Source organism: Odocoileus virginianus, chromosome 7, assembly GCF_023699985.2.
Source record: "Odocoileus virginianus isolate 20LAN1187 ecotype Illinois chromosome 7, Ovbor_1.2, whole genome shotgun sequence".
NCBI classification, from domain to species: Eukaryota; Metazoa; Chordata; class Mammalia; order Artiodactyla; family Cervidae; genus Odocoileus; species Odocoileus virginianus.
In genome coordinates this window covers 45,220,531-45,241,677 of record NC_069680.1, presented here as the reverse complement: position 1 = coordinate 45,241,677, position 21,147 = coordinate 45,220,531, and the positions used below count along the sequence as shown (strand labels likewise).

The following is a 21,147-nucleotide window of genomic DNA, read 5'->3' as shown; positions in this document are numbered from 1 at the left end:
ACTTCATTGACTAATAAATCAGGAAGGAAGGGACCTTAGAAACATGTGGTTCAGCACCCTCACTTGAGGGATGAGAACACTGAGACCCACAGAAGGAAAGCACTGCTGCTCAAGTTAGGCAGTGGTTGGCAGTTAGATGAGAACCCAGCATCCTGACATCTAGTTGTTCTGTTATCCTGAAAACTAATTTAGACTGAATTATGGTTTTTCACTTTCGGATTGCAGGTGGAATTTTTATCCAGGTATTTTGTGCTGGGAAGGAAAAAGCCACAGATTAAAAGAATCACAAGACAGTTCACATTAGGATCTGGAGCTCTTGAGCCTAAATATATAGACCAAGCATTTCCTTCTTTTGCTAAGAAAAATTACAAAGAACAGCCTGCACTATTCATTTTGGTCTCTTTTGCCCCTGATTTTTCTCATCTCCTAATTCCCTCCTAGCTAAGTACACTGTTGATGTTACTATCTGACCTGATGTCACAGAGGGTTCAGAAGACCAGACTGAGCCTGTGACAGCTGTTCAAACAGCATACGGGAGTCAGAGAGAGAGGAAGTTCATGGAGAGGCTACATTCCTGCTCTGGTTTCTGAGTTTCTTTGTGTTGTTTCTGGGTGAAGATCACAGTTTCTGAATTTTTTGATTCATCAGTTATGTGAAGTTTTTATGGTTCTATGATTGAAGAAAACCAAGTCTTTTATTTAGGATACCTACGCCTACCCACTGGATTAATGGTGTTTTGTGGCTCAGTTAACCTCCATGAAGAGTTGGGTCCCTAAAGGCAATTAAACTCAGCAGACTGGAACTTCCCTGATTCAGTGGTTAAGACTCTGTCCTTCCAACACAGAGGGCACGGGTTCAGTCACTGGTTGGGGAGCTATGATTGCACATGGCGTGTAGTGTGGCCAAAAAAACAAAGAAAAACAAACAAACAAACAAAAAAACTCAGCAAGACTTTCAGTGGGAAAGTGGCTGAAACCACAAAAGGACCAACAGCAGGCAGTTTGGGGAGCAGGAGAGATCACAGCAAAGTCACACCCAGAGGGTGATTTCATTGGATAGGCCATTAAAAAAAAACCCCAAAACCCAACAGTGACTTTTTAGAAGGATTTAACTGTTGTGTAACATTGATGATAACTCTCAGGACTGGGTGTGGAATAGAGTTTCTCTTTTCCCAGCAACATCTGGTCTCTTATTCTAGAAACAGGGCCTCCTTCTTTCAGGGAGCTCACCTGTATTCACTCTGTGCAGCTTTAATGGGGTTTTCCCTCACAGGGTTCTTTCCCTTTGATCAGATGTAGTCCCATGATCCAAGCTAAGCCACCTGGGTTATCTCTCTCAGCAATTCCATCCTAAACACCGAGGGTCGATAGGGCAGAGACCCATGTAGGGACATTCACTCTACTGTGAGGATACCCCACTACCTGGGTCCAGTCTTTCCAAGGTCTGGTTGCTCTCCTTTCAGTTTCCTGAGCTCACTATTTCCATTTATTTATTTTTATTTTATTGCTTAAGAAAGTAGTATTCTGTTTTTGGTGCTTTTGGAGTGTTTAAATGATCCCAAGGGGTACAAAATAACTGGGCTTAACATCTGTTATCTTATATATTTAACAAAAATACCAACTATTATTATGTGTGTAGGTTAAATATATATGATTAGTTCTGTTGCATGCATGAGGAAATTGAAATTATAGATAGCTTAAGTAAGTTGCCAAGATTTATGCTGGTAACAGGGGAAGGAGCGGAGGCTGGAGCTCAGGGCTGTTGCACCCAGGATCCAGGACATCACAGAACTCATGAGTGGATGGTGTGTTTGTCGGAAGGCAGGAGAAGTCTGGGTCTCAGGAAGCATCCAGGAGAGCTGCTGGGAAGCCAGTTGTTCCTTGAGGAATAGGAGCCACGCATCAATCCCACCCCTCCCCCACCCTTTTTTAATTTCCTGGAGGCAGTCAAATTTTACCTGCTGTGTTTTATCTCTTGGTATAAAGAGGTTAAGGCACATTTCTCTGAGTCAAAAATCATTTTACAGGCGAGGGAACCAAACTCCAGAGATGGCAAATGGATTTTGACACACAGCAAGGTCACGTAGCCAGTTAGTGCCAGATCAGGGATCGAGACTAGGGGTTCCCTGACTCCTCATGTGTCAACATTTCCAGTTTTCCACGTACACTTACTTCCTTGATGACTCTGGAAGGGGTGGAATGTTATGTTTTCCTGCAACAGTAGAGTGAAGTTGCACCAGATACACATTTAACTTTTGTGAATTTAAGTGTTTACATACTTGGCAATGGAAGGAAACAGGAATAGAGAAAGAGAAAATTTTAATATCATGATTCCATCTGTCAGTCTGGCTTATGGGCCAAAGGAAAAATGAGATGGGAGAGGTGAGTTTGATGATCATTTAGTAGGTTTCAAATCTCATATATCTCTTGCAGTGTGAGCATCTAACCATTTATTAAACACATATTCATGTGTGTATGTATTTATTTTAAAATTCAACGTGGACTCTGATACACAATCTATCTATTTATACTGACCTCTCTCCCTCCGAAACTCTAGCTGTCTGTTCAAATACTGGAGGAAAAAACTGACTCTGGTGGACTTCCTGACAGCTGGTGTTGTAATTTATAGGCAAAGACATTTTCAAGGATAATTTGAACTGCAGTTATTATTTGCTTAGTATACTGACTTTAAAATTTCAGTCCAATATAAGTCGCAGCTCTGTGCCTTACCATAGTGGGAGGCAGTCAAATGTAGTGAAACTGTAGGACATGGACCCTTGTGTTACAAAATTCATATTGATAGGCATTCCATGTGTGATTCTGAGAATCTTTATTTCCCGATATAGGGAAAACCTGATGTAAAATTTTTAGCATAAATATCTGTCTATATTTAGTGCCAAAGTGCTAGTTAGTAATATATTTATTGTAATAGAACTGATCAAGAAAATTTTGTAATATTAGCTAACTATAGTAAAGAAAAGAGCTAGCTGGTGTTTGTAACTCTTAGTTCATATTCTCTATATTTTGTCTTTATTTGTATTCATAAACTGAGGAAATTGGATCCAGATTCTTCCCAAAGGTCTACATCTCTGATGATGGCAATATTGATACTCTCATCTATTTATGTTTTAGTTATCAATTGCCTAACAATTTCTATGAAACCAAATCTTGATTGTTTAAAGATACAAGTATATTTAGTTTGAAGTCTGTTGGCTAGGCAGTTCTGGTCTCCCTTGGGCCCATTCTGTGTCTGTGAGCAGCTGTGGGTTGGATAAGCAACTCTGCTGGTCTTGGCTAGGCTTTCTTACACATATGTGGATCAGCTGGATGGAGGCTGGGCTAGGACAGTCTTGGCTAGTACAGCTGAGCTCTCCTCCAACAGGCTAGCTCGGGTTTGTTCATATGATTGTGGCAGGGTTCCAAGAAGGAAAAGGGAAACGCAAAATGCCTCTTGAGACTTCAGCTCAGAACTGGCATAACATCGCTTTCTCCATATTTTATTAGCCAAAGCATGTCACAGGACTGGCCTAGATTCAAGGGGTGAATAAAGAAACTCATGATTTAAAATGTTATTTATTTATTTGATTTTGACTGTGCTGGGTCTTCATTGCTGCGCTCAGACTTTCTCTAGTTGCGGCAAGTGGGGGCTACTCTCTAGTTGCAGTGTGCAGGCTTCTCATTGCAGTGGTTTCTCTTGTTGCAAAGCACAGGCTTTAGGCTTGTGGGCTTAGTTAATCCTCAGTATGTGGGATCTTCCTGGACCAGGGGTCAAACCTATGTCCACTGCATTGTTAGGCAGATTCTCTACCACAGGGCCACAAGCAAAGTTCAAGAGACTCATCATTTTGATGGAATAGCTGCAAAAATATATTTTTAAAGAGTGTAGATACAATAAGAGCTATAGTTGGGACTATTGTATTACACCAATTTTTCATAACTTCAAGTGTCTTGGTATCTGTCAGTGAGCTCTTATGTGTCCTCCAGATAAATTTTTGTCTTCCACTGGGGAAGACAGTGGTTCTCCAGTGGTTCATGGTGACTGACACATGTAGGTTATTAGGTTTTCTTTCAGTCTATTCTCCCCCAAAAGGGTTCCTGAGGTTGTGGCAAGGTTTTTAACAGAGAAAGTTCTAGCCCTGTTAGAACTTGACCTGGAGATACATTTATTTCAGATTTGTAATAAAATGCTGCGCCTGTTAACTCATGGAATTGTGACCATCTGGACATGGCCCAAATTGACAAATAAATTTGTCAATTAGGATTGTTCAGAAAGGCAATTATTGCTCAAAATATTGATAGAATAATCATTATTCTCTTTCTTGATCTTCAAAGGAAAGGAACATAGATAAAAATATGGCAACGAATACTACAGTTGATAGCTACAATATAATTATTTCCTTAGCAATGGTAGAGATGGTGGTAGTGGTGTGTATGTATGTATGTGTAAATGAACAAACTAAGAATGTCCAGCAAAAGTGTTTTGAACAGAACAGTGGCTCATTATCATTAGATGTCAGCCAAGAGGTATACAGTGTTCTTGTGGCTGCTGCTGGTGGTGATATAGGTATAATATTAGTCACTGATGAAGATGAGGGTCACTAGCTCTAGAAGTCAATAATAGAGAACTTGACTTCATAGTATAAGACCTCTCAGATATACTTTAAATTATCTCTAGATTATTTATCATTTATAATATAAAAGCTGTGAAAATAGTTGCTGGAGTGCTACCAATTCAAGTTTTGCTTTTTGGAATTTTTGCATTTTGTGTTCAAATATTTTCGATCTGTGGTTTGTTGAATCTATGGATGCAGAACTCATGAATATGGAAGGCCAATTGTATTTGTTTTCTATTTCACTTTGGTTTTTGTTCCCCTTTTCTTTCTTTCCTGCATTTTTTTGGATTACTTGAATATTTTTTAGTATTCTATTTTAATTTTCTATTGGCTGTTTGACTATATCTTTTTGTATTAGTCTTTTTAGTGTTTGCCCTAAATGTTACACTGTGTACCGATGCTAGGTCGTTTTAGTTATGTTCAATTCTTTGTGATCTTATAGACTGTAGCCTGCCAAGCTCCCCCGTCTGTCAGTTTCTCCAGGTGAGAATACTGGAGTTGGTTGTCATGCCCTCCTCCAAGGGATCTTCCTGACCCAGGGGTTGAACCTGTGTCTCTTGCGTCTCCTACTTTGGGAGGAGAGCTCTCCATATAAGCTTAAATATTTCAGTACTTAAATATTGTATGTCTCAAAAAAAATGAACAGTCTGGTTTTGTACATCAGGCATGTGAGTTTGTAAGTCTGCCCCAAGCAATTAGTCCACATGTATGTGCCCTTATTGTCAGTGTTCTGAGCTTGCAGAAATCAACATATCCACATACTAATTCCTAAATCTGTGTAACCTTATATGGCAAAAGGGACTTTTCACATGCTACTAATTTAAAGATCTTGAGATAGGAAGGTTTTCATTCTCAATTATCCAGGTGGTCCCAATGTAATGACAAGGGGTCCTTAAAGATGGAGGTGGGTGGTTAGGATTGGAGAAGGCAGTGTGACAACAAAAGCAAAGACTGGAGTGGCATGGCCACCATCCAAGGAATGGGGATAGCCACCATAAGCTGGAATAGGATAAGAAGGAGGATTCTTTAACCTTGGAGCCTTCAGAAAATATCCAGTTGACACTTTGATTTTTACCTTCACTTCAGACATCCAACCTCCAGAACTAAAAGAGAATAAATTTGTGTTTTTTTAAAGCCACTTAGTTTATAGAAATTTGTTACATTGGCAGTGGAAAAGCACAATGCAAAAGATCAAGAAAAAAGTCAGAAGGGTCAAATATTTAATGGAATTAGGCTAAGAGGGTTTGATTTTTCCACCTAATAATAGGGATGAATAACTAAAGTCTATTGAACATAACTTCATAAGGTGTGGCTGTGTCCTATTATAATTTGATTTTGTGAAGTTTTTTAAATGCTACATTGACTGATCTATCCATTCACAATTGTCACAGTCTTACTTTGGATATTTATTATATTCATGTGGACCTTAAGTAAGTTGTGCCTTTATGAGATCAGTTGTATTTCTGTAGGTTTGATTTTGCATAATTTCACTTTGATCAATTCTCTGTTGATTTAAAATTTTACTCTCAGAGGTCAAGGTAATTCCCATTATTACCAATGATATGGCAGAGTTGTATTCTGGACTCCAAACACCAAGTACTACCAAGAAAGGTTTATATTCAAACAAGCAAATCATTTCTGAAATTTTAGAGTCCCTTTTTCATCATGTAAAACAGAAAAGTTTGTACCTAGTGAAGTGAAAATCTCTCAGTTGTGTCCTACTGTTTGTGGCCCCATGAACTATATAGTTCATGGAATTCTCCAGGCCAGAATACTGGAGTGAACCTTCTCCAAGGGATCTTCCCAACCCGGGGATTGAACCCAGGTCTCCCACATTGCAGGTGGATTCTTTATCAGCTAAGCCACCAGGAAAGCCCTATTGTGTACTGACTTCAGAGCCTTATTAGTAATCATGTGGCTAAGGCAGCAGTAAATACTTAGATACATCTTCAGATCATCCCTGTTCCTCTTATTTTTTGGCTGTTATAATACTTTTCATGTATTGTGCAAATTTCATGTATTTTCATGTATTAGTGAAAATCTAACATTTGCTGGCATTTCTTAGTTTACCCTTTATGGTGAATGTTTTGTAATTGACATCTTTAAGCGAGAAGTGATGAGAAGAGTTTTGTCAGTGTGTAATGTCACATATTGCAACTCACTAGTAATGCTCGATTCTATAACCCTCAATTATTACACAGTGAAGTGTAAAATATTATGAAACATAAATCCCTAAGAAAGTTTACAGGAATAGATGTTAAAATAATTCAACTGTAGAACCACACATGCCAAAGCTCTATAGCGCATGTGTGTGTATGCACATTAGCAATCCAAGGCAAACTCCATTTCTTTATTTTAATGTTAAAATTTTTTATTTTCTTTCATACCTTCAGAATTAAAATTAGCTGGAAGTTCACAAACTCTTAAAGAATCCACGAACAGACCAGGAAAGATGCAATTTCCTGAAACTATTTATGAAATGTGTGTGTATATGTTTGTAGAATTTTTTTGGGGGGGTAGATGTCACATAATTTATATCAAATTCTCACAGGGGACATGGCCTCCAAAATGTTAAGACTGCCAACTCTAGACTGAGAAGTTATAACGTATACCAGTATTTGTTATTGTTTTCTGACTGCGAAGCATGTTAAAACTCATGGGATTAAAGCTGGTCTGAAGCTTAGTTCCAGCCTAACCAGCTTAGCACCTGTTTTAAAATGAATCTATTTCAAATATCTATTTAACCACATGCCTTCCGTGGGCATTTGGGTTGTGCCAACTCAGCTCATTGAATGAGTATAAGGCTGGTGATATAGTTACAGTCAGAAGGGGCCTGTTGAAATTACAGATCTGCAGGAAAGTTTGCAGTGGTACTCTGGAATTTGTGATTATTTTATAAAGTTTTCTATGTGGTCATTACTTAAAGGGGGAAGAATAGCACAATGACATCACTTAGGGACTTATAAGAAATACAGAATCCATGTGCTTTTCCCCTTTGCCCCTTCTCCTTCCTACTAAACCATAATCTGCATTTTAACACCATCCTGGAGTGTTTTGTATATTCATTAAAGTTTGAGAAATACTGGAGCAAGTTTTAGAATCAACCAGTCCCAAAGGCTTTTATTCCTCTTTTTCTCTCTCTTCACTGATAGAAAAGGATTCTAATTAGGGTAATAAGAATATTTTATTAGGTATGGCTAGTGGCTTCAAAGCATTTTATACATATTTTCTCATTTTTTAAAAAAACAAGCTGTATTATACATGTAACTCCATGGCTGATTCATGTCAGTGTATGACAAAACCCACTGAAATGTTGTGAAGTAATTAGCCTCCAACTAATAAAAATAAATGAAAAAAAAAAAAGCTGTATTATAGCTTCTTAATTAAGTAACATTGTGTATTAGTTAATGCCCTCTTAGGAAATGAATATACACATTCAAATGTCATTAGAAGCAAGCCTGAATAAACAGAAACATCTAGGTAAAAGGAGTTTCCGGTATTAGAAGTGTGTTGATCTCTTTACAAATGTAGTTTCAATGTCACTTGATTCTTTTAGAAGCAGCAACTTGAACCTTCAAAACATTTAGCTCTATCTGTGCAGCAACGCTTGTAGGGATCTTTTTTTTAATCAGAATGAGATATCAGGAGACTGTTCATCTCTCCTTAGGGTGTTAAGTGAGTGGACGTTCTCTAAATACCAATTCAAAGGAGAAACAAAACAAAAACAAATATATTTCTGCATGGGCTTGCTGTACTCAGATTTTGCCAAATGTTTGTTTTTTGTTGGTTGGTTGGTTGGCATTCCTTCCCATGTCGAGGGCTTCTTAGCACTGTGGATTTCTTCTTTTCCACAGTTAAGGGATAAGCCTTACAGGAATATGGAGCATGTTTTCTTGCTATATGTGTTCTAATCAGAGCATGATTAACTGGCTCAATGGATTAGTCAAGAAGCTGCAGGTTTTCTTCTCTCCTTCTTTAATCCTCTTTGCTCCCTTACCTATCCCTAGTGAACTGCTAATAGTGAATGCATTTATTTAACTACCCTCTGCATTTTATAATCTCTCTTTTTTTTTTTTTTCTGCAGCAGATTTCAGGCTGCTTCCAAACTTGAGGCCTGGCCCTGTTCTGATCACTTGGAGGAAACCGTTTTAAAATATCCCCATCACAGTGGTTCCTGCACAGACGTTCATTCAAGCTGCTTAGTAACCACCATCACTGCATCCATGTGCTCCAGAAAGTTTCCAACCAGAAGGGAAAAAAAAAAAAAAAAAGAAAATCATTGCTTAGCCATGAAGTTAAGCCCTGGAAAACCATAAATTCATTGGAAATTGGATGCAGGCAATTACAATAAAGGTTAGACCCCTTTCCAATTTAATTTAAAATTTTGTTTCAAGTAAAAATACTGTAAATGTTGGTAATTGCGCTAGACACAATGATGGCCTAAAGATGTTTATGTCTTAACTCCCAGAATCAGTGAGTAGGTTATCTTTCAGGGCAAAAGGGGCTTTCCTGACGTGATTAAATAAGAGTCTTCAGGTGGGGAGGTTAGCCAGGTGGGCCCAATACCATCACAAGCGTCCTTTTAGAAGTTGGGCAGGAAACCCAAGGTCAGTAGTGGATGTGAAGGAGGTAGCGAGAGGTTGTAATGTTGGGAAGCAGCTAGGAGCTGAGGGATGCAGAAGCTGAAAAGTCCAGAAAAGGAATTTTCCTTCAGAGCTTCCGGAAGGGAGCAGCCTGCCAACACCCGACTTTCGCTCTGTGAGACTGTTTTTGGACTTCAGACCTTCAGAACTGTAAGAGAACAATTTGTGTTGTTCTTAGTCACTAAGTTTGATGATTTTTTTCTAGCATTAACAAGAAAACTATTAACATTATATAGATATTATTAGTTAGTCTATAATTTTATGTAAGTGCATTTTTTATTTTAAAAAATGTCTGTGTTATAGGTCATTACTAACTTTCTTTCCCAAAAATATTAAGAAAATCCTTTCTTATTTCAACACCATTATCAACCTGGAACATTTTTAGAAATAACCAGCCTCTAGAGGTTATGAGTGAACTATGATTTGGTCTGAGTTGACTGTGCCACGTACTTGGCACAGAGTGCTACATTGTCATGGCAAGTTCTCAGAGAGTTTGTGGTTAGCTGTTTGCTAAAAAACTCCCCTTTTGGGGGAGTCAGAAAGGTATACATTCAAATCCTGGTTCTGCAACTTCTTATACCTTTGGGTAAGAATTTAACTTTTCTAAGCTTTGGATTCCTTATACAAAAGAGGGGGATCACAGGGGTGTTGTGAAGGGTATGTGAAGTAATACACGCAAAATACTTAGCAGAGTTTCCGATAAAAGTAACTACTACTGGTTGGTTAAAGCTACAGTAGGCCTGGCTGTGGCCCACCAATGTTTGTTACTTGTAATTGCATCTGAGCTACCCTTGATAGGCCATGGATGAACCTAAAGAATCTAGGCAATGGGAAATCTAATGATAATCAGCTGCAAAGAATAATCTTAAGTGTGGAAAGAAATGGTATCTTAAAAGCATGTATGCTCTTTGAAAATACAGTATTCTCCCAAGGTGAGCTGTGTATCCAGTCCGTTTTCTATGTGACAAAAAACACTGCCTGATGTGCTTAGTGTGGGGGAGATCATTCTTCTTTACAATATATTAATCTCTCAGCAAAAGATAACATTCTGCCTTGTTTTGCATTAGGGAATTAAATAACTAAGTGATTGTTGACATGAAAAAAATAGTCCTGTTACAATATTGGATGTAATTTTGCTATTTTCTAATTGGGGACTGCTGCTTAATTTCAAAAGCATTTTTTCTTATTTTCTCACTTGTGAAATTGAGGCAAAACATTCACTATCCTGTAATAAACTCACTTTATTTCTCCTTATTTCTGAAATGAAGGCCTAAACATTAATATACAACCTAGAAGATGTACATAGAAGAAGGAAGTCACTTTTTTGGTAGCAAATTTGTAATTTTATTTATTGATTCATTTATTTTTAATTGAAGGATAATTGCTTTACAGTATTGCGTTGGTTTATACCAAACATCAACGTGAATCAGCCATAGGTTTACCCATGTCCCCTCCCACTTGAACATCCCTTCCACCTCCCTCCCCATCCTACCCCTCTCAACCCTGGTTTGAGTTCCCTGAATCATACAGCAAATTCTCATTTGCTATCTATTTTACATATGGTAAGATATGTTTCCATGTTACTGTCTTCAAACCTCCCACCCTCTCCTGACCCCTCTCCTCAGCCGTGTCCATAAGTCTATTCTCTTTGTCCATGTCTCCATTGCTGCTCTGCAAATAGGTTCATCAGGACCACCTTTCTAGATTCCGTATGTATGCATTAGTATGCAATAACTGTTTATTCTCTTTCTGACTTACTTTATATAATAGTCTCTAGGAAGTCTCTTTTTAAATGCTGCACCAGAAGGTTTCCCAGGCAGGTGTGAAGTAGGTGTAGTAGTTCTGACCAAGATACACAAGCACATTAAGACTTACTATATTCCTCTTTTATGTTGTCAAGCTCCTAATGGAATTATGGAGCAGCGCTGACTCAGGGTTGAAAGGCCTGGTTCTTGTCTCAGCTTCACTATCAGCCAAACATTGTGACCGTGGGCATCAGTATCATCATCAGGTCCCCAGGTGTCATTGGTAAAATCGGAAGCCGAGTTTCAATTTGTGTGTTACCTTGGCAAGTTTTGCAACACGAATGTGCCTGTATTCTAACTTGATACTCTTTTAAGTTGGCTCATTTTAAATTTTTTTTAAAGGAAATGTTCTATCATTACTGCAAATAAAAAAAATTGATACAACATCACAAATGGCAGGTAACCATAAAATGAATACATGAAAATAAAGCCTTGTTAATTCAAGATAGACAAGGTAGTCTGAAGATTCTGGGACACAGGCTTCTCTGTAAAAGGCAATTTAGAAAGTGCCAGAGAGGTGTTGGAGACATATTAGCACCAAACTGAAACCTTCTTCTGGACCAATCAGAGAGGCTGGTAGAGAGCTGAAGAGAGAATAATATCTCACCATGTGACTCACTGTTATTTAATGTTCTATGTATTCTCTACCACTTATCATTTTCTAGTGGAATGTATCCCATGCTTTCAGAAGCACTCAACTAGTTAGCTCAATAGTGTTCCACTGGCAAATGTTTTCACCCCCAAATATTATCTGGTCGTACAGAAAGGCAGACATGCTCAAATGGAGAGAAATTATCTTCCAAGGGAATTCATGATGGGTAGAGAAGTTTCTCTGCTGGGGAAATGCAGACTGGGCCACATCTCTTCTTGTGCAGAGAAGTTTGAAAACATGACCTAGAGCAGTGGAAGTGGCTGACCTTCTCCCTGGGAATCCAGATTCAGGAGCCCACTGTCTGAACAAATACACATGAAGATACTGAATAAATGAAGAAAAATTTGCAGCCCCTCACTGTTGACTTGGGTTACTTCTATTATGTTAAATATGTAGAAGCTTATAGTTTTTATGTAATATAAAGACCAAAAGAAGTTTATGAAATGTTTACAAGCCATAGAAGGCTTCCCCAGGTGGTGCTAGTGGTAAAGAACCGGCCTGCCAATGCAGGATACACAAGAGACCCAAGTTTGATCCCTGAGTCAGGAAGATCCCCTGGAGAACAGAATGGCAACCCACTCCAGTATTCTTGCCTCCAGAATCCCATAGACAGAGAAGCCTGGTGGGCTACGGCCCATGAGTCATAAAGAGTCAGACACAACTGAAGTGACAGCATGCACACATAAGCCACAGAAACTGGATTAAACTTGGATCCTGATCTTTTGCTACAGATTAATCTGTTTGTCATGGAATTGTGTATTGACTACTGTACTTGACATCCATCATTTATTAAATGATTATTACCCTGAAATATCAAAGTCGAGTGGAGGAGAGTCGGAACAAGAGGAGAAACCCACATGTGCTAAAAAGATTTGATCAGCAGGCAGGTGAGGGATAGTGTTTTGGAAGCAAAGGTGATTAAGATCCCCAATGTAAGCGTGACTCTGTGGGACACTCATAACTCTTACTGAAGGGGAGGGAGCTAGCTGGACCAAGGTTAAACTAACTCTTCCTTCTCATTAGGGATATGAGGACATGTATTAGGACACCAGACTAGTAGGTAGCCTGGCAGCTGAATATCAAGTTGGAGAGTTGAGTGCTGTGTAGGCTGGGGATAGTGGCTGCTTGGGGGAGAGGTCTGTTTTGAGGGAATTGTTTCAGTCAGGACTTGGAGGCATGAAGATGGATGGGGTTGGTCATAGACCTGCCTGCTAGAGGAAAGGAGTTTGCATGAATTAGGGCAAAGGTTCAAGCCCTCCAAGTAACTGGCTGGAGTCGAGGGCCCACTTCAGTCTTTGAGATGGACTAGAGAGAGACTGGGATTGGAAACCAGTAGAGTGGGGACTGGTTATACATTTGATATGGCAAAAGATGAGTCTACCATGTAGGGCTGGGTCCACCTACCACTAGTGGCTGATGTGATGTGGGCATGGGGTGATTCCTAATGGGCCACCAGCTTGACTTCTCCCTGGCTTGGGGTGTGGTGAGACTAAGCTAATAGTTGGTTTTCATGACAGGTGGCCCAGTCTCTGATGGGACATGAGAATTCCTTAGTCACTAGTTATAATCTAAAACACACATACTTCTGGGGTGTACATTTACTTTAAGAATAGCTAATGTTTACTTGAGCATTACTATATGCTAAGCACTGTGCTAAATAACCCCTCCACATACTTTATATCCTATAATTACAAAGCAACTTTAATAGGCAAGTGTTATCATTATCCCCTTTCTTTACTGAGCAAATAAATGAGAGAGGTTAAGTAATTTGCCCCATGTCACATAGGTAATAGTGGTAATGTTGGAATTCTAATTTGAGTTGTGGCATCTGGACAGCCTGTGTTCTTAAACCTCTCAGGTATATCACCCCTGCAAGTCCCGAGTCTCTCAGAATTGACCCCGTTAATTATGGGAGACAGGGCCTGGGGGAGATGAAGACTTTGGGCTTGACTGCTTCCCCTGAAAGATGTCCCCTCCTGGCCCAGCAGCAGCAGATGGACTAGTGTCCATTTCTGTGGGGTTCAGAAAAGTGTTTTGCACTCCATCATCCCTCCTCTTTGTGGGAGCCCATTTGGCATAAACCAGGCTGCTTCTGCCTTTGTAGCTCTGCTGCCTTGACCATAAATGGAAAATCCATTGCCTCTTACTATGAGGAGTCTGCAATGCTACCTCAGTAGAAGAAATAAGCTGCACAATTTTACCCATTACTTTGAAACAATGGTAACAAGCTCGGGTGAGAGAGGACAAAGCAAGTGGATCAGACATTGATATTGGGCTCTGTCTTTGAGAACAAACACCAAGTGGCACCAAGACTGAGGAAGAACAGAGCAAGTGGGAATGGTTCTAGCAAGTGGCTGAGACGCATGCATGGGCCACTGAATCTCAGACCAAACTAGTTATCAATGGCAATACCGGACTGATTGCCTCCGACCACCTGGACAGCTTAACCAGGTGTTCATTATCAGTACTGTACTGTTTCTCATCTTTATCAGCTACCCCAGCAAGAATGATGTATATAGTACAGACAAGTGCATGTGTACACGCTGAGTTGCTGAGTTGTGTTTGACTCTTTGTGACCCTATGGACTATAGCCTGCCAGGCTCCTTTGTTTGTGGAATTTTCCAGGCAGTGATACTGGATTGTTGCCATTTCCTCCTCCAGGGGATCTACATGATCCAGAGATCTAACCTGTGTATCCTGCATTGGCAGGTGGATTCCTTTACCACTGAGCCACCTGGGAAGCCCCACAGGCAAGTGACCACTTGAATAATTACAATCAGAAACCTAACACATAAGATTGTGTAAATTAGTGTAAATCCATGATTCTCAACCTTGGCTACACATCAGAATCACTTTGGGAGCTTTTAAAAACTCTGAATGCTTTGGCTCCACCCCCAGATGTTCTAATTTAATCAGCGCTCAAGCATAAGTGGCTTTTAAAGCTCCCTGGGTGATTTTAAAAGTACAGTCAAGTTTGAGAGCCTTTGTGTGAATCATTCCAAGTAAATGTTTCTTTGATTTCTCTGGGAGGAAGCGTTTCTCCCTAGCAGTATTGTCTAGAAATGAAAATCTGAGTGAAGTGTCCTGCTTAGGGGCTGTGCTTGGCCGTTTTCATGTTGGTTATTTCCAATCATGTCTGTGCTGCCCCAGCTCACTTGCCCCTTCTATCACGTGGGTGCACCCACTACCTTGGCAGAATGTTAGACCCCATGAGAGAAAAGAGGAGGGAAGCAAGAGAATCCGTAATGCCTAGCAGATAGTACGTCCTTATTAAGTGTTGAGTGAATGTGAGAAGAGAGGGGATGATCCACTCACTTTAGACTTTTATATACTCAATGTAATAGATATTATGTCAACCTGTTTGGGCACATGGTGCCCACAATATTTGGAAAAACTGTCAGCCTTAATGGTTGTTGGAACCAATTCCTTATAATAAACCCCATACATGTACCTGTATACATGGACCTACACCACTGGTTCTTTGGGGAACCCTAACATATTCTTCATTGTCCATGAAAAAAATCAAAAGGTGGGGTTTTTCTGTGAGAGTGTGCTTGGATTAGTTTAACATTTAAATTGATGGACTGAGGAAAGAAGATTGCCCCTCCTAGGTGGGTGGCCCTCATTCCATCAGTTGAAGGCATGATAACAACAAAAAGGCTGACCTTCCCCTGAGCAAGAGGGACTACTTGTGGACTGCCTTTGAGTTGGGATAGAGACTTTTTCATGCCTTTAGTCCCAAACTGAAATGTTGGCAACTGCTGGATCTCAAATCTGCTAGCATTTAGTTTAAATTACACCACCAGCTCCCCTGGTTTGCAGCTTGCCAACTGTAGAAATTGGGACTGCCAGCCTTAATGGCTGCTGGAACCAATTCCTTATATGAAACCCCATACATTTACGTGCATACATGTATATGCACCACTGGTTCTTTGGAGAATGCTAACACATTTAGTTCTTCATTGTCTATGAAAAATAAAAATGCTATTCATTTCATATCAGTATTTTCTGTAATAATTAGTGGCTATTGCATTTTTTATTCTCAACCTCTTCTAAAATGAATTTCAGGATGTAAAAATAGTCAATCTGACAAATTTATTGAGGAGCTCATGTGTCAAAACTGAGGTAAACACTTTGATAGATAAATGAGACAAATTATCTGTCCCTCTTCAGCATTCCTTCTTCTAAAGGGAGACAAATAATCATTAAAAAGTACAAGAGGTTATTGGCATTTCAGTAGAAGAGTACACAGATTATAGATGGGCTGGGAGTAGCTATTTCACTCGAAGAGAGCTGAGGGAGCCTTCACTCTGCCAGATGGAACCTCAATGTTGTGCTCAGTTGTGTCTGACTCTTTAGAGACCCCTTGGATTGTATTCTGCCGGGCTTCTCTGTCCATGTGATTTTCCAGGCAAGAACACTGGAGTGGGTTTCCATTTCCTTTTCCAGGGGATCTTCCCAACCCAGGAATCAAGCCTGCATCTCTTGTATCTCCTGCAGTGGCAGGCGGATTCTTTATCACTAGCACAAAAAACCTCAGCATTAATTTTATTTTCCTCATATTCTCTTGCATGACACAGGGAGTAGCTATCTCAGAAGTGGCCAGACTGCTGAGCAGAGCATTTAGGACATTAGTGCTAGACAGGCTTTTTTTCTTCTCTGAGAAGGACAGATGTAAGAGGACTGGCACTGATGTTTCCTGAGTGAGTGCCAAAAGCCATACTCATCCTCCAGCTTAGAGAGGGCTGGTAAGATGACTGATACAGGGCAACTGGGTGGCCATCAGTCTCAAGGGCACTTGATAGTAGAGGAGAGCAAAGAGGAGTTTCTAATATAAGAATTAGATCTCAGAGAATCTGAGAGCCAGATTTGTTCAGCAGTGGAGTTTGGAAATTCAAGTGACTCCAGAACTAAAAGCAATAAGCCTCTACTCTGAATTTTCTTCTCTATCAGACAGTCATCAGATGACAAGTGATTCTCTATTGGCTGATGTTAATCAGTAGGTGGGACCTGTATGATCACTTACACCTGTCTGATCTGACTTGCTACAAGCACTGATATGCTTGGAAAGTCCAGGTCCTTTTGAGGCAACAGACAACAGGTGTCTTCAAGGGGCTGCAGATGGAGGGCTTCTTTCATGGGAGGCTGTTGTCTCCCATCTCTCCTAACTGCACCACTTGCTTGCAATTGTGTGATAAGGGGTTAATAATGTGGAAGGGGGCAACACTGAAAAGGAACAGAAAAATATGTTTGTTCTAGAAGAAGGAACTTCTGTGTTTTCTTGTCAGCCTGCAAACATCCATTTTTGGAGCTAGACTAGAGATGCTCATGATAATATTTCATGATCACCCTGTCTTATTAGAAATCACAGGGCTCAAAATTTTCCAAGATTTTGTCATCAGAAAAGTTTCTGTCCCTTCTTGGTTATCTCTAATGGCTTATTACTAAGCACATAGGTGCTCAGGAAGTGTCAGTTTCTTTTTCCTTTACTGACTAGCCTGTATACCCAGGCAAACCTCCTAAGGGCCCTTGTGTCTTAACTGCTTCTGGTCTATGTCTTTGTCACTGTGCCCCACTGCCACAAGTACCTGCATGTTTCATTGCAACCAGGGTATTTGTTGTTGAAAAAATAATTGTGTATAAGTGAAACTGCACAGTTGAAATCTGTTATTCTATATCACATATACTGGCAAAATGACTGAAAGTGTACTGAGAGACTGTCCTGGATAAGTAAATTGACAGTTTATTTTTTGACTAGTTGCATTTGTTTGCGAAAATGGAATAGTGCTCAAAACAGTTTATACTTCCTCAGACGTAAAATTTGTGTACTCACTACTAAACATTTCATAGGAATAGTCTCTTTTAATTTTAGCTAAACCATAGACTGACTTACTGGGAATATGACTCAGAGGATGAGAGCTGTGGAAAGAGGAAGCAACAAGGAACGAGGATGAGGTTTGAGATAGACAGCTGAATTTGAAGTTGATCTGACATTGTCAATGAATATAAAACACTGATGAAAGAAATCAAAGATGACAAAAATAGATGGAGAAATATACCACGTTCATGGATTGAAAGAATCAATGTAGTGAAAATGAGTATACTATCCAAAGCAATCTACAGATTCAAAGCAATCAGAACTAGAACAAATAATTTCACAATTTGTATGGAAGTACAAAAAACCTCGAATAGCCAAAGCAATCTTGAGAAAGAAGAATGGAACTGGAGGAATCAACCTGCCTGACTTCAGACTATACCAGAAAGCTACAGTCCTCAAGACAGTATGGTATTGGCACAAAGACAGAAATAAAGATCAATAGAACAAAATAGAAAGCCCAGAGATAAATCCACGCACCTATGGACACCTTATCTTTGACAAAGGAGGCAAGGATATACAATAGAGAAAACACAATCTCTTTAACAAGTTGTGCTGGGAAAACTGGTCAACCACCTGTAAAAGAAGGAAACTAGAAAACTTTCTAACACCATACACAAGAATAAACTCAAAATAGATTAAAGATCTAAATGTAAGACCAGAGGCTAAAAAACTCTTAGAGGAAAACATAGGCAAAACAATCTCTGACATAAATCACAGCAGGATCCTCTATGACCCACCTCCAAGAGTAATGGAAATAAAGATAGACAAATGGGACCTAAATAAACTTAAAAGCTTTTGCACAATGAAGGAAACTATAAGCAACGTGAAAAGACAGCCTTCAGAATGGGAGAATATAATAGTAAATGAAACCACTGACAAAGAATTAATCTCAAAAATATACAAGTAGCTCATGCAGCTCAAATACCAGAAAAATAAATGACCCAATCAAAAAATGGGCCAAAGAACTAAACAGACATTTCTCCAAGGAAGACATACAGATGGCTAACAAATACATAAAAAGGTGCTCAACATCACTCATTATCAGAGAAATGCAAATCAAAACCACAAGGAGGTACCATCTCTCGCTGGTCAGAATGGCTGCTATCAAAAAGTCTACAAACAATAAGTGCTGGAGAGGCTGCAGAGAAAAGGGAACCCTCTTACACTGTTGGTGGGAATGCAAACTAGTACAGCCACTGTGGAGAACAGTGTGGAGATTCCTTAAAAAGTGGAAATACAACTGCCATATGACCCGGCAATCCCACTGCTCGGCATACACACTGAGGAAACCAGAACTGAAAGGGACACATAGTACTCCAGTGTTCATCGCAGCACTGTTTATAATAGCCAGGACATGGAAGCAACCTAGATGTCCATTGGCAGACAAATGGATAAGAAAGCGATGGTACATATGCAAAATGGAATATTACTCAGCCATTAAAAAGAATGCATTTGAATCTGTTCTAATGAGGTGGATAAAACTGGAGCCTATTGTACAGAGTGAAGTAAGTCAGAAAAACACCAATACAGTATATTAATGCATATATATGGAATTTAGAAAGATGGTAACAACAACCCTATATGCGAGACAGCAAAAGAGACCCAGATATAAAGAACAGTCTTTTGGACTCTGTGGGAGAAGGCAAGGGTGGGATGATTTGAGAGAATAGCACTGAAGCATGTATATTACCATATGTGAAATAGATGACCAGTCAAAGTTCGATGCATGAAACAGGGCACTCAAAGCCAGTACACTGGGACAATACTGAGGGATGGGATGGGGACGGAGATGGGAGGGGGGTTCAGGATGGGGGATACATGTACACCCATGGCTGGTTCATGTCAATGTATGGCAAAAACCACTACAACATTGTAAAATAATTAGTCCCAAATTAAAATAAATTAATCAAAATAATAAAAGAAATAGACATTTCTATTCTAGTCAAATTGAGGATTATAACCCAAGAAATACATCTCAGAAAGCTCTGAGAATCATTCTGCATGTTAGAAGTCAAGGCATAGTTGTGTAAGTTTGAAACAGAGGGCTGTGCATTAAATCATGCATTATTGACAGTTTACACAATCAAGATCTAAATATCTTTGTGTCCCCTTACAAGATTAAGAAGGAAAAAAAGATTAAGAAGGAATGTTATCTTTTAAAGAGTTGTCTTGCTGATGCTGTTCAACAGTTCATGTTGTTCTTCATGGTTGAGCAGTTACTTCTGCTGAAGAGGGTGGTTTGGTGGACACTCAATACAGGTACACAATGCACAGTAGAGGGAGAGAGTAGGCCAAAGTGCAGAGGACATTTTTTAATGTTTAAATTTTCATATTCCATATTTTCCATATTTTCATATTTCCATAAAATATTAATTTTATTTCACAATATGTAGAACATGAAAAAACAGAATTTTAGTAAAAACAACTTCATTGCAAACCTACTTCATCCTAACATGTTAACAGGAAGTTTCTCTTAAATTCCTAAAGGGTGCTTGAGTAATGAAGGCTCTCAATGATATTAGGGGTCAATTCTTTGTTGGTATGCATCGAGGATGGTACTCTTAAACTGGTTTGGGAAGAAGGCTCCGGATATCAATCTCTATTATGTTTTTCTTTCTTAAGTCAGTATGTTCACCAAAGTTGTGTATTACCTCCATTATAAAAAATTTACTTGCTGTGTATACCATGATTGGAATATAACACAGCTAAGATCTGAACTATGATGACACCTGCCTCTAGGAGAAGTAATGTTATCTGTTGATAGAGGGCTAACTTTTTCATTTTGACAAGAAGAAGACCACTAGCTCTTTGATATGGACTCCATTTCTTTAAAAAAAATTTTTTTTTTTTTTGAGTTTGGAACAGAGAAAGGTTTATCACAGGGCCATGCAAGGAGAAGGGTGGCTCATGTCCTAAGAACCTCAAGGTTACTGAAAGCTTTCAGCAAAGCTCTTTTAAAGCAAAAGATGAAGAAAAAAAAGTACAGATATCCTGAGGGCCTGTGCTTTTAATTTTTTTTCTGGTTTTAATCAAATCAGTTTTGATGAATTGAAATCAAAAGCTCTATACTCTTATTCTATGAAATCATTTTTTCAGGGGTAAGAAAGAAATGCAGAAATTTACCCCAAACCATGTGGGCCCCATCTTTCAATCCTGTGCAACTACTAGAGTGGATCCACTTTCCAGGAAGCAGAGAAACCCCAGTGAACAGAGCTACCTGGGCTTGCTCAAGATGACACTGAGCCAGAGTATCTCTTAGAATTTACTCCTGGATGAAATCTTCATTTTATGATATACTGGCTTCAGTTTATTTAAAAAAAATATTTTGAGAAGTAGTGGAAAAGGGGAGTTTATTCTTAGAAAATATTTTGAAGTTAATAGTAAAATGTGCAATTGAGTTGCTATTGCTTTGGGTCATCTCTGTTACCCTATCTATTGTACGTACAATATTTTTACCCAAACAAGGATAAGTGTTTATACATGATGAAGATGCTTCACAGCAGAACGTCAATGTGAGTGTCCGGAATTGGTGACTAAGACACCAGGCATTTTCTGCT

The 21,147-nt window shown here is 39.3% G+C and overlaps 1 long non-coding RNA gene across 3 annotated transcripts in view; it reads left to right on the top strand.

Annotated features, from left to right (window-relative positions):
• The window catches only part of LOC139035922 (uncharacterized), a 395,918-nt gene that overhangs the window by 35,577 nt on the left and 339,194 nt on the right, over window positions 1-21,147 (top strand). For all 3 annotated transcript variants that reach the window (XR_011488575.1, XR_011488574.1, XR_011488573.1), the window contains exon 4: window positions 8,697-8,965. This is a non-coding gene — a long non-coding RNA (uncharacterized lncRNA). The remainder of the gene's footprint in view (window positions 1-8,696; window positions 8,966-21,147) is intronic.